Consider the following 13,520-nt stretch of genomic DNA (forward strand, 5'->3'; position numbering starts at 1 on the left):
ACACACACACACACACACACACACACACACACACACACAGCCAGCCAGCCAGCTTCACGAGGCCGTACACTCTATATGCAATATTACAGGGTTCGACGTTCGCATTTTTTTATTGGGCTTAAAACATGGAACGAGGCCGAAAGAGCTGCCAAATATAGAACGTCATAGAGAAATTTGATTTCCAGCCCTATTCTCCACGAGGAGAGAAGATACTAAGAGAGACGTTCGCATTTTTTTCATTAAACAGTCGGGGCAGTCGTCTGGTTAGACAAGGTCACTAGGTGTCCTTCAAATCTGCTAGTCGGCAGCCAGAATTGCAATGCACCGTTGCCCACACAGATCCATCACTGCTAGAACTAATTAGATAGCGCGTTTTCCGATAAGACAGCTAAATCGAAATTGCAATCGCCTCTGGCTTAACCGCTAGACGTCTACGGGGAATTTTGATCGTGGAAGAAGTACCTACTGTCGCCCAACGGGGGTGAACTAAACTCAAAATGTAGAAACAGTACCTCGATCATTGCGATCTGATACCCACGAGTATAAGGCAACATGTTCTGTTTGCATCTATGACAAATACGACATACGCATATACGCTCTCCTATGACACTATTTGTCATAGGAAGATTCTTCCTATGACAAATACGACATACGCATATACGCTCTCCTATGACACTATTTGTCATAGGAAGATTCTTCCTATGGCAAATATTGGCGAGGCAACTTTGTCCCGCTTTACAGCTGAAATTCACTGCTTGCGTTCATAATAGCGCTCCTAAACTCCTATGATGCGCACAACACATACAACAATATTTATCATAGCAAGAATCTTCCTATGACCAATAGTGTCATAGGAGAGCGTATATGCGTATGTCGTATTTGTCATAGATGCTAGCAAAATAGGCTGAGTAAGCGGTGTACCTCACGCAGGTAAACTGATCGCTGTGAAGACGTCACCTGCTTATGTCAGTAGCGCTCATTAGAGGAACCGTGACGGCAACGATGACGATAGCAATAATGAAACTGGGACACACGCTCTCTCTCGCTTCCTGCCTCAATACCGGCGCTCACTGATTGGGGCATAGACTGCCCCTCAGCTGCTAGACACTGGCTCCGTCGGTCGTCGCTGCCGACAGGTTGACAGGATCGACATCTTAGTGTCAGTCTACATCGCAGTGACAAACACAGTCTGGGTGTATGAATGAACTAATAATAGCACCTGCTGCGGACAGCTATTACCGCTGAGAGGGGGATGCGGATGATGAAGCTGTCAATTGTTTATGTTTCATTTACGTGGGCGAATTTATTGCTGCAGGCTAAATAGGGTGCCGCTCCCTGCAACCGCCCAACGTATCACAATACAATAAAATACAATACAATACGATGCGACACGATGCGATGCAATACAAACAATACAACACAACACAACACAACACAAAACGAACAATACAATACAATCGAATACAATACAGTAGAATACAATGTAATGCAATATAACACAATAAAATATATTACAATACAATACAATGCTAATCAATGCAAATCCACCACAAAACCATCCAAAATATGCGATGCAAAGATATGCAATACAATTACACACAATGCAATGCGATACAATACATTAATGGGTAGATAACGCTGGCACGGTGTGATACAGACATGAACGTGATCGCTATGACACACTGTACACGGTGCGTGCATTAGCAGCTCAAGCTATCGCCACGGACGAGTTATTGAGTGTGTAAGCACTACGCATGCGCTGTGGCGAGCCCAGACATCATCAGCAGCGATAGTTAAAGCTCTCATCTGCACATGAATATCTTATCACTTTCTACTAGTAGCTTGGTGAATTATGTAGTACTGTGAATTTCAGGCCTGAGGGGATAGCGCATGCTGACTAGGAGAATCAGATCTAATTACAGTCACTACAGAGACCAGAACCTGATATGATTTTTGCACTCGCATGCACGTGCACGCACACCCGCACGCACGCACGCACGCACGCACGCACACCCGCACGCACGCACGCACGCACGCACACTACAACACACACACACACACAATCGACCACGCACACATGCGCGGACACTCACATATATGTTAAAAGCTCAGTATATAGATAGTTTACGACTAGCGCTGTAATGGTTTCCCTAACTCAACAAACCAATATCACAAAGTGACAAAGTTGTATAGCACCGAGACCATTTCTCACTTGCTACACACTTCTTTATTTAAACTTGCCGCGAAATAATATATATATATATATATATATAATATATATAGTGTATATATAATATATATATATATATATATAACGGCATATTTACGAATCTAGACGATAATTCTCTTTAACGAAATTATCCTCTCATCGCTGGAACGTTGATGGGTCCGGGTGACTGACTGCAAACGATCGTGCATGATTTTAGACTGGACTATATTCTCTGCCTTCTCTTACCGCGCCGGTGAACGACCCGAACATATCCCCAGCAGCAATAATCCCTATGGAAATAATTAATATACTGCGACCATACCAGTCAATTCAGATGATAAACTACAACATAAATCTCTAATGTTCCCCCCGAGCCACTACTGGAAATCTCCGCGCCTACAATTCAAGCTCCGACTTGATGGAGGAAACCCGCTTATACCGGAATCGCGAGAATCAAGCCGTAACTGCTGCCACAGAGGCAAGAACTAGGCAACGGCAGCAAACAATTTGTGGTCGCCATGGTAATAAGGCATTACAAGGCGCGGGAACGCACACAATCAGTCATCACTAATTTAGCTCATTATTCGATTAATCTCCTTTTCACGTGATCAGAAATCAACACGCGCTGGTGGAATTTGATTATGTGTTTGATGAAGCAGATCTCCCGCTCACGGCAGCACGTTGCTCCGTGTGATTTCTGGATGTTAGGTGAGCATGCAGCCCCCCCCCCCCGTGTATCACATACACTGCTGAAACTATATTAGGAGAAATACGAACAAAACCTTATAATGTAAGTGCCACGAGTAAATAAATGTAATTCTATTATTTCTCCTATCCTTTTACGATTCACTGATATTATCATCATACCGGTAAGTGCAATGTGAGTGCTGGCAACAATCCAGTTTACTCATTGCCTCTGTAATTTCTGATTCTGGCAAAGCGCCCTTAGTTCCCTCCTAGGCTGCTGGAATATTTCAGACGAACAACAGTCAAGTTAAATAACGTGTTCGTGTACCTCTTAATATTTCTATTACCAACTCCCACATAGTCTCTTCAACCCCACACACTAGATACTGTTCGCTACGATTATATTGCTAATTGCTAATTTATATTGCTAATGATATTGCGGGCGATACGTTATTTTTAAGCGAGTGGCTACACAGTTACACGTATAATAATATAACAATAGCATTATTATTATAACTGTGGCATTGAGTGGCTACATAGTCACACATACAATACATAATAACACAATTATTATAAGTGTAACTGTGGCAGCGAGTATAGCTACATAGTTACACGTATAACAAATAATAATAACACAATTGCTACGGGTATATAACGTTACAGAAAGTGGCTATATACAGTTACATTATATAAGTTACACTATATACAGTTACACATATAATACATAATAACACTGTTATTACCTCCGCCAGGGGCATGGCGGGGGTTATGTTTTCACCGGCGAGTTTTTGAGTGTTGGTTTGTGTGTTTGTGTGTTACCATGCACGTTTCAGTTCACTTCCGCTAGGTGCGCTGGCTGTAGACTTACAAACACGCAACCACAGGCTAAGGGGCAACCACAGTCCTCCCCCACCTGCACGCTCGCACTAATCCGGATCCAATTAATTATTTAATTAATTAATTAATTTTTCCACTTAATTAATTAATTAATTAATAAAAAATTTCACATTGAGAGAATTCAGCTGCCTTGGCGGAGGTCTGTGCTCTCCGAGTGCTCTAGTTACAAATGTAACTGTTGTAGCGGGTGCAGTGACAGCGCGGGTTTGCAGTATCCACCGCACAATGATCACACAAGCGATAAAATACCGAATTTCTAAAGCTTTGGACACACTACGCGATTTTTCATGCGATCGAGCCGGCCGGCTCGGTCGGCCGGCTCGATCGCATGAAAAATCGCCTAGTGCGTCCAGTGAGTCGCGGTAGATTTTCGAGTCGGCCGGCCGAGTCGCCCGATTCAAACATGTTTGATATGTATTTGAGCCGGCCGGCTGCAATCGCCTAGTGTGCCCGGGGGTCTGCGATTGAGCCGGCCGATTGTACAATTCATCAGCCAATCAGCGTGCGGAAAATCCACAGAGTCGCCCGACTCAGTCGCGTAGTGTGTCCACAGAATTGCCCGACTGAGCCGGCCGGCTCGATCGCATAAAAAATCGCCTAGTGTGTCCACCCCTTAAGAGAACACGAACATGAAATGTAATTTCATTTGGTATTATCAAGAGTAAATACATAAAGAGTTAAGTTAAACAGTTAAAATAATAATAATTTGTGATTATCTTACTCCTGGTATTATGCATATTATATTCGCTGAAATGCTCCGAGTGTTTCCAGCTCTGCTATGCGAACACCGGGACCCGGTTCCACAGTCGTGGATTAACTCTTAACTCTGAGTTAAATTCCTTAACTCAGAGTTAGTGAATTTAACTCATAGTTAACCTTAACTCAGGGTTAAAGTTAATCCACGACTGTGGAACCGGGTCCGGGAGCTTATCCCTGATCCACCGTGTACTGCTATAACCACGGACAAGCACCAACACTAAAGTAAACACTAGTGCTGACCATATAAATCATATCAGGAGTGAATAATAGAGATGTGAATAATTCACTCCTGATAATATACTAGTTAGACCGTCACAATTATTATTCGTAATTAATAATTATTCGTCCTAACTAGTTAGATCAGTGGTTCGTAACATTTTTTGAGTCATGGACCCATCTGAGAATCTGGTGAAAGCTACGGACCCCTCTCCAGAAAAATTCACATAAGCACAGAAACACAAAATTTTGCATGCGCCTGCATGGTTCACGGACCCCATGAAGCCCATCCAAGGACCCTAAAGGGGTCCGTCGACCACAGGTTAAGAACCCCTGAGTTAGATAGTGTCTCTCTACATTTCTATGGTGCTGACCGACGGTTTTCTCAGATGAGTAACAAACTCAAACTGACTGACTACTGAACCGCAAGAGACAAGCTGTCAGAAACAAGTAGCATCGTAGGATAGCTCGATCGCCTGCCATGACTAGTTTGAGTAATTGAAACAACGTCGGAGATCCTCCGAGAAAAAAAAGATTTTCAAAAATGTAAAAGTAAAATAAAAAATAAAAAAGTAAGAAATGGAAAAAATGAATCGATAGTAAATAAAATATCGTACTAAGGCGCTAATTACTAGCCGGTACATTTCTTATCTTTTGATTGCCATCATGGATAGAGAATGAATGATTCATACAGTGATACTATGCATCATTCATTCTGAATTTCTCTGTCCGTGTCGGATTGCACCAGTAATACAACTATAGTAATACACTGGGAAACACCGAGATTGCGAGCAAAAACAATGATAGTCACAAAGTAACCAATTAATATAACACTTTATTAACTATCACGTTCATCAATTTTCTTAAACGGTAAAATGCACGTATAGATAGATACACACACACGCACACGAACACGTACGCACACACGCACACACGCACACACAACTATTTTTACACGCAAACCCAAACGCCACGAATTCTCATTCATACACACGCGCGCACGTACACACGCGCACACGTACACACACGCGCGCGCGCACGCACCCACGCACGTACACACGCGCGCGCACGCACGCACGCACGTGCACACGCACTCACGCACGCACGCACGCACACACACACACACGCACACTCACACACACACACACACACACACACCACACACACACACACACACACACACACACACAAACACGCAGCACGCACGCACGCACGCCAACGCACGCACGTTTTACACGCGCGGACACCTAACTCTCACGTAAAAACTCCGTCTTGTACGTACCGTGCGCTAGACGTTATTAGCAGAGCAAGCCAGATGTTGTTAGAATGAAATTTTTTTTTATGTGTTAGATGTAATATGTTGATGTTGTTTGATGTAATATGTTGATGTTGTTTGATGTAATATGTTGATGTTGTTAGATGTAATATGTTGATGTTGTGAGATGTAACCAGCGGCGGGCGACGGTCGCACAGCCAGCCAGACACGTTACGTGTGCTATTTCACCTCAACAATAGAGATTTAAGCATATCCGCGAGAGCAGATGCGGCCTTACACGTTTTCGAATTGCGAGTTACGGCTAAGACATACTTGATAGCTAATCCGAGGCGTATTTTGAAAATACATAAGCAGGGGTTACTCTACCACTCGCCAAAATAGCCAATTGCTACACGTTTTCTGTACTGGCTATAAGAATTTGAGACTGGCTATTTTTTGGCCAAAAGTGCATGACCAAACTGGGTAATTGGCAACTCACAGCAAGCAAAGGTCCAGATTCTGACTCCCCTACAAGAATCACAGAGCTGAGATTTTCTGTATTGTGTTTAAGTAGGTAATTTAGAATAAAATTATGTGGACAAAAAATTGCTACAAATTATTAACATTGGCTACGAAAAAGTCGATTGACTATTTTTGGGCTACACATACTAATTTCCCAGATTAACCCCGGATATAAGCATTGACTCTGAGACCTACATGTCGTAACAGTAACCACAAAACCATACAAACAATCAAACAAAACAAACAATCAATCAATGAAACAATTCATAAAAAAATAATACTATAGGACAGTGACACGCCTCCACATAATTACCATCACTATCGTTAATAAGATTTCAAAACGATTAGGAAAAACGACCAACAATTACTGTAACAGAAAATAGACCGGCATACAGACAACATCAATACATCTGCAACGATCAGGCGCGACATAATATAGACTATATATATATAACTATATATAGTCTATAATATGATGCCCGTGGCAAGATTATAGTGCAACGAGAAAGCGCCCAACAAGAAAACATCTGAATTGAAAAATTCCATCAGGAATATAGTCAGACATAAATACATCTAAGAGGATTACAGTATAAAAGGAATACATATACCCGGAATGCAGTCAAACAGTTATAATCTGGCAGTAATGCAGCAAACGTGAATATAAAACTATCACGAATACAGCCGAAAAAAATACATCCAAAGCTGTGGACACACTACGCGATTTTTCATGCGATCGAGTCGGCCGGCTCGGTCGGCCGGCTCGATCGCATGAAAAATCGCCTAGTGTGTCCACAGCTTAACAGAATTACAGTTCAAAACGAAAACATCTAACATCTAAGGATTGCAGTCCAGCAGAAATATATCTAACGAGCTGGAATATCTTATCATCTTCATTCATCATCAACTGGAATATATTTAATAGGAATACAGTCTAAGAAGCATACATCTAAGCTAACAGGATTACAGTCCTGGTATGTACAGTCTACAGGATTAAATGGGAATACAGCAGACATGAATACATTTAACAGGAATACAGTCTAAAAGGAATACATCTAACCGGAATATAGTTCAGCAGAATGCAGCAACAATGAATACAACCATCAGGAATACAGTCCAAAAGGAATACATCTAACAGAATTAAAGACGAAAACGAAAACATCTATTAACAGGATCACAGCCCAGAAAGAAATACATCTAACCAGCATACGGTCCAGAATACACACACCTAACCCAGAATCACACACAGCCACGCGTGTATACGGCGCACTGACCTCTCTAGCTCCAGCGCCGCTCTGTCGGCGTCGGCGGCGACGACGTCCGGTACGATGCGCTCGATCGCTCGCCGCGCCGGCAACACGCACAGCTCGGCTCCGTCGTCGACAGGCGGTGGCTCCTCGGACTCGATAGCGACGGACTTACGCAGCGGCGGCTTCAACATACCGGCAGTGCGGTGTGGTCATCCTGCGGAGAACGATGCAGCGCGATGTAGCATGGTGTAGCGTGGTGTAACATGATGGAGGGCGATGTGGCATGATGTAGCGTGGTGTAGCATGATGTAGCATGGTGTAGCGTGGTGTAGCATGATGTAGGGCGATGTGGCATGGTGTAGCGCGGTGTGGCATGATGTAGGGCGATGTGGCATGATGTAGCACGATGTGGCATGGTGTAGCGTGGTGTAGCATGATGTAGGGCGATGTGGCATGGTGTAGCGTGGGTGTAGCATGATGTAGGGCGATGTGGCATGATGTAGCGCGGTGTGGCATGATGTAGCACGATGTAGCATGGTGTAGCGTGGTGTAGCATGATGGAGGGCGATGCAGCATGGTGTAGTGTGGTGAGGCACGGTGTAGCGTGATGTAACACGGTGTGGCATGATGTAGCACGGTGTAGCACGGTGTAGCGCAATGTATCACGATGTATCACGATGTAGCGCAATGTATCACGATGTAGCATGATGTATCACGATGTATCATGATGTAGCACAAAGGGAGAACACGAGCACGACGTAGGATGATGTGGCGCAATACAAAGGGAGAACAAGAGCCCGATATAGCACATAGACCACTACCCCATATATGGACTACGTACACACGCCGCACGAATGCGAGGGCGCACGAATGCCTGCCGACGCATGCATACACGGACGCACGCACGCGCGCGTATCACACGCACACTAACACGCGCGCACGCGCACACGCACACACATACACACACGCACACACACACACACACACACACACACACACACACACACACACACACACACAACACACACACACACATACGCGCGCACACGCATCCACGCACGCACGCACGCACACGCAGTATAGAGCTATTTTTGCATAGATAACGATAGATATACATGAATAACTCAGAGCACATAATTACACCTACTGAGCTACGAATTCGATTTCCATCGCAACAATGCGCAAGAGTCGAAGTTTTCAGACAGCGACGAGAAATTACGCAACATCGCAAAACGAAATATTAAATGTGATTAGAGTCTGAGACGTATTCAGATGAGCTGCATTATTTCCAAACTTCGCGATGCTGGGAGAATCGAACTCATCTCCACTGAAAAACCCTTAGGGGGTTAACTTCGTTATTGAATACAGGGGAAAACTAAGAAGTAGTTAGTTATGGATAGTTACAATATAACAAGAGGATAGTTAGGGGAGATATAGCCGTATAAAAATGACTCGGGGAATATAATCATGTCATAAGAAGTTAGTTAGAGAATCGAATAACTACCCAACCACATACTCTGTAACTCCTTATACTCAGCTAGACTATATATAGCGGAGTAAGGAGAGGTTAGTTAGAGAATATAATGACAATTTAGCTATATATTCCGTAACTTACTCACGCGCATATATGCTTGGCGTATAGCTGGCGTTACCCATTGTATTGCTCAAACACATGCGCGCGCGCACGCACGCACGCACGCACGCCTGCACACACGCATGCACGCACGCACGCACGCACGCACGCACACACGCACGCACACACGCACGCACGCACGCACATACGGTGAAGCGAAAAAACGAGTAAAAAATGCGAAGGATCCAGAAAATATGCAACGCCATTCTAGTGTGAAGCACACAAAGGCTTTCATATAGCCGGAAGTAGAGAATGCGTGCGATTCTACTAGTATAAAGGAAAGGTACGAATGGATTCGCACACGCGTAATTTCTAAAGCCTACCTTACTTGGCTTCAATTATTATTCGATTAAACAACTATATAACGATGTATTGAAAGTAGGGATTTTGTAATATTCATACACGCGCACGCGCACACGCACACAGGAGTTGACACTCACACGCATGCACGCACGCACGCACGCACGCACGCACGCGCTCACACACGCACAGCACGTCCCCCGCACTGCCACAAATCACCTCTGGGTGCAGGTAATTACCAATCGCTACTGGCAGATTCAATTAGCTCACACGTAGCATTACTTAGGGTCAAATGAAACCCATTACGGCTCAATTTGGCAGCAAAATGCACGAACTCGCGACGGCAGGCATCATTGCGCGCTTAACCACGTCAGACACGAGGTGCGAGCGAGAGTAGGAGATCACTTATAGCACACATGTACATACATACGTACAAACCAGCAGCACACCATCATTGATAGCACGCCAGCCCGACGAGGCTGTGCGACTGATTGTCTATACAGCCTGACACCCTTCCATGCCAAAAACCTATCACCTATGCAGATCTAGATGAATAACTCTGTATACCTCAAATAAAACTATCTATAGAATGATTGTCCCAGAGAGGGACTAATAATACCCCCCCCCCCCCCCGCTTCGAGCTGTTATGATGCCTGTATGTGTATTGTAGAATTTGTCAACGAACGACTTTATGGGAAAAATCAGCTGCCACAAAAGGCGCAAGCAAACGCAGAGTGAAACATGAACGTCAAGCACATACACACGCACGCACGCACGCACAAACAGACACACACACACACAACTTTTTTTTAATTACAATTGGCTACGGATCCGGTTACCGGACGCCCAGCTCCCAGACTACGCGTCCGGTCATATATATATATTTCTTATGTGAACCGAACTATATTTTTTTCAGTAAAAAACAATAAACAATAAGTTTTTACCATACTATTACTTACATTTAGGTATTTTATCAAAAAAAATGTGTTTTTATAACTTTTGAAGCAATAGTAAATCCAGTAAAATCAACGATTTGAAAGGGGGCGTGGCCTAATCGTGACGTGAATTTGGCAATCTGTGCTGAGCTTTGTAATGGACGACCAGACGCGTAGCCACTGCGTTTTTTTTAATTCAATAAAAAGTATGCATGAGCGTTACGCGCGTGCGTGTGCGCTGTTTTTTTGTAAGTACGAAGTTTTGTTTTTCTCAGGAGCACATCTTGTTCGCGGGTGGTTTCACATATATGAAGCGTAAAAAACTCGTAAGCAAAAAACTTCGTAATTTGTAAGACGCTGACAAAGTCTACAAAATCAATTAAGCTAACGATGTGCCCGCTATGAATTCACGGACAGGCACACCTGCTCGCACGCACGCACGCACGCACGCACGCACACACGCACGCACACAAGCTTACATAAACGCACACACTCGCGCACGCGCACACACACCCACGCACATGCACGCGTGCTTTCACACGCACGCACACACACAGGTACGCGCACACACATGCACACACACGCGCACGCACGCACACACACACGCGCACGCGTGCCGCATTAGATGCGCCGTAACTGCCGTGTGTGTGCGTGCGTGCGTGCGTGCGTGTGTGCGTGTGCGTGTATGTATGTACGTGCGTGCGTGCGTGCGTGCGTGTCTGTGTGTGTGAGCAGGTGCGTGCGTGTCTGTGTGTGAGCAGGTGTATACGTGCGTGCGTGCGTGTCCGTGTGTGAGCAGGTGTGTGCGCGCGTGCGTGTCTGCATGTGTGTGTATTCAGTACGCGTGTGTCGCCGCCGTCATGCAGGTATACTACTATCTCCGATGATCATCGGACATTGATTTCACTGTGAGCTTCATGCAGCTTTTGAAGTATCGTCGTTGTAGTGGCGCTGCCACCGTCGCGCGCCACGAATAAATAATAGATCAGCGAACATTTTTGCGCAACGCAAATGGATGCTATACACTTTACCGCGATATGTAGCCGCCGTCGTCGGCGGCGGCGGCGGCAGCGCTGCATGGCTCCCCAGACACGGCCACAGATCTCATTTATACCACCCACGCAGCATCACGCTCGCTCGCTAGCTCGCAGATCAAATCTCAAATCCGTCCCACATGCATTATTATAATATACCCACACATCCTACGCCGTCACTTTTATTTGTTATATTATATTATATTATATATATATATATATTTTTTATTATAGTTATAATTTTTTTATTTTAGTTAATATTTATTAGCTTAATTAGTAATTAGTATATAGCTAATTAGTAATGCCGGTTTTTATCCACTATGCTGCACACCCATCCAATTACGCCCTAATTTTCACATTTCGAGCAGCACACACTCGTCCAAACATCTTACGTCGTCAGTTTTATATTAAGTCATTATCATAATTCATCGACATGTTGCGCACCCTAGCGAACAAGCTTGGAGTCTCGTGGTAGTATTTAACTACTAATCACACAGCTGATGACGTGTGGTAATTAATACATAATTGCTCTTTCCGCTTCGCACTAGTGCTTGTTTTCCGACCGTGCATGTTTGCTAGAACTGTTTACAGTACACATCCGATATTTATACACTGTACACCTGGCATGTTTAATTTTCTTTTCAAGAGAGAGAAAGTCAAAAGCACGCACTTTTCACATGTAAACAGACTTCGGTTCTTTCATATTACTTCGTAGCCAAAGTATCTGACCTGACTAGGAAACGGAGCTACTGCTCATGCGCAGTGAAAATTGCGTTGAAACTGCCTTATTAGGTCTAATGTATTTTTCAATGGTATAATTATTAGGTTAAATGTTTGCAAAAACGTACTTATCGTTCGATAATAGTGACACAATTGCAACACAACGGAAGCGGAGGCGGAAGTCAAATTCCCCATTTCCTCATTTTTCCCATTCATATAAAAAGGTTTTTCTATTCCAGCACGCCCTATCAAATGAAGCCTTGATGATCAAACGTAGTGGTTTGCCAGGCTTCGTAACTACGGTTTAGGCAGCTCAGCTATATACACGACTTGGATAGATAGGTTGTCCAGAGATAGAGCGAGCACGTCTATGAACCCTAGTGATTACAGACTATAGCATGTTTAGGCAGCTCAACTATCAACGACTTAGATAGATAGGTTGACCAGAGACGGAGAAAGACACCAGAACCTTGACAGAGCGAGTACGTCTATGAAACCCTAGTGATTACAGACTATTGCATGTTTAGGCAGCTCAACTATCCACGACTTAGATAGATAGGTTGACCAGAGACGGAGAAAGACACCAGAACCTTGACAGAGCGAGTACGTCTATGAAACCCTAGTGATTACAGACTATTGCATGTTTAGGCAGCTCAACTATCCACGACTTAGATAGATAGGTTGACCAGAGACGGAGAAAGACACCAGAACCTTGACAGAGCGAGTACGTCTATGAAACCCTAGTGATTACAGACTATTGCATGTTTAGGCAGCTCAACTATCCACGACTTAGATAGATAGGTTGACCAGAGACGGAGAAAGACACCAGAACCTTGACAGAGCGAGTACGTCTATGAAACCCTAGTGATTACAGACTATTGCATGTTTAGGCAGCTCAACTATCCACGACTTAGATAGATAGGTTGACCAGAGACGGAGAAAGACACCAGAACCTTGACAGAGCGAGTACGTCTATGAAACCCTAGTGATTACAGACTATTGCATGTTTAGGCAGCTCAACTATCCACGACTTAGATAGATAGGTTGACCAGAGACGGAGAAAGACACCAGAACCTTGACAGAGCGAGTACGTCTATGAAACCCTA

General features: G+C 44.2%; 1 long non-coding RNA gene across 1 annotated transcript in view; it reads right to left on the bottom strand.

The window, feature by feature from the left end:
* Positions 1-740: 740 nt before the first annotated feature.
* LOC106811320 overlaps positions 741-13,520 on the bottom strand; it is a 15,103-nt gene continuing 2,323 nt past the window's right edge. The window contains exons 2-3 of the long non-coding RNA XR_001394127.1: positions 10,520-10,527; positions 741-751 (exon numbers count right to left, since the gene is read on the bottom strand). This is a non-coding gene — a long non-coding RNA (uncharacterized LOC106811320). The remainder of the gene's footprint in view (positions 752-10,519; positions 10,528-13,520) is intronic.

This window comes from Priapulus caudatus, unplaced genomic scaffold, assembly GCF_000485595.1.
Source record: "Priapulus caudatus unplaced genomic scaffold, Priapulus_caudatus-5.0.1 Scaffold527, whole genome shotgun sequence".
Classification (NCBI taxonomy): Eukaryota; Metazoa; Priapulida; class Priapulimorpha; order Priapulimorphida; family Priapulidae; genus Priapulus; species Priapulus caudatus.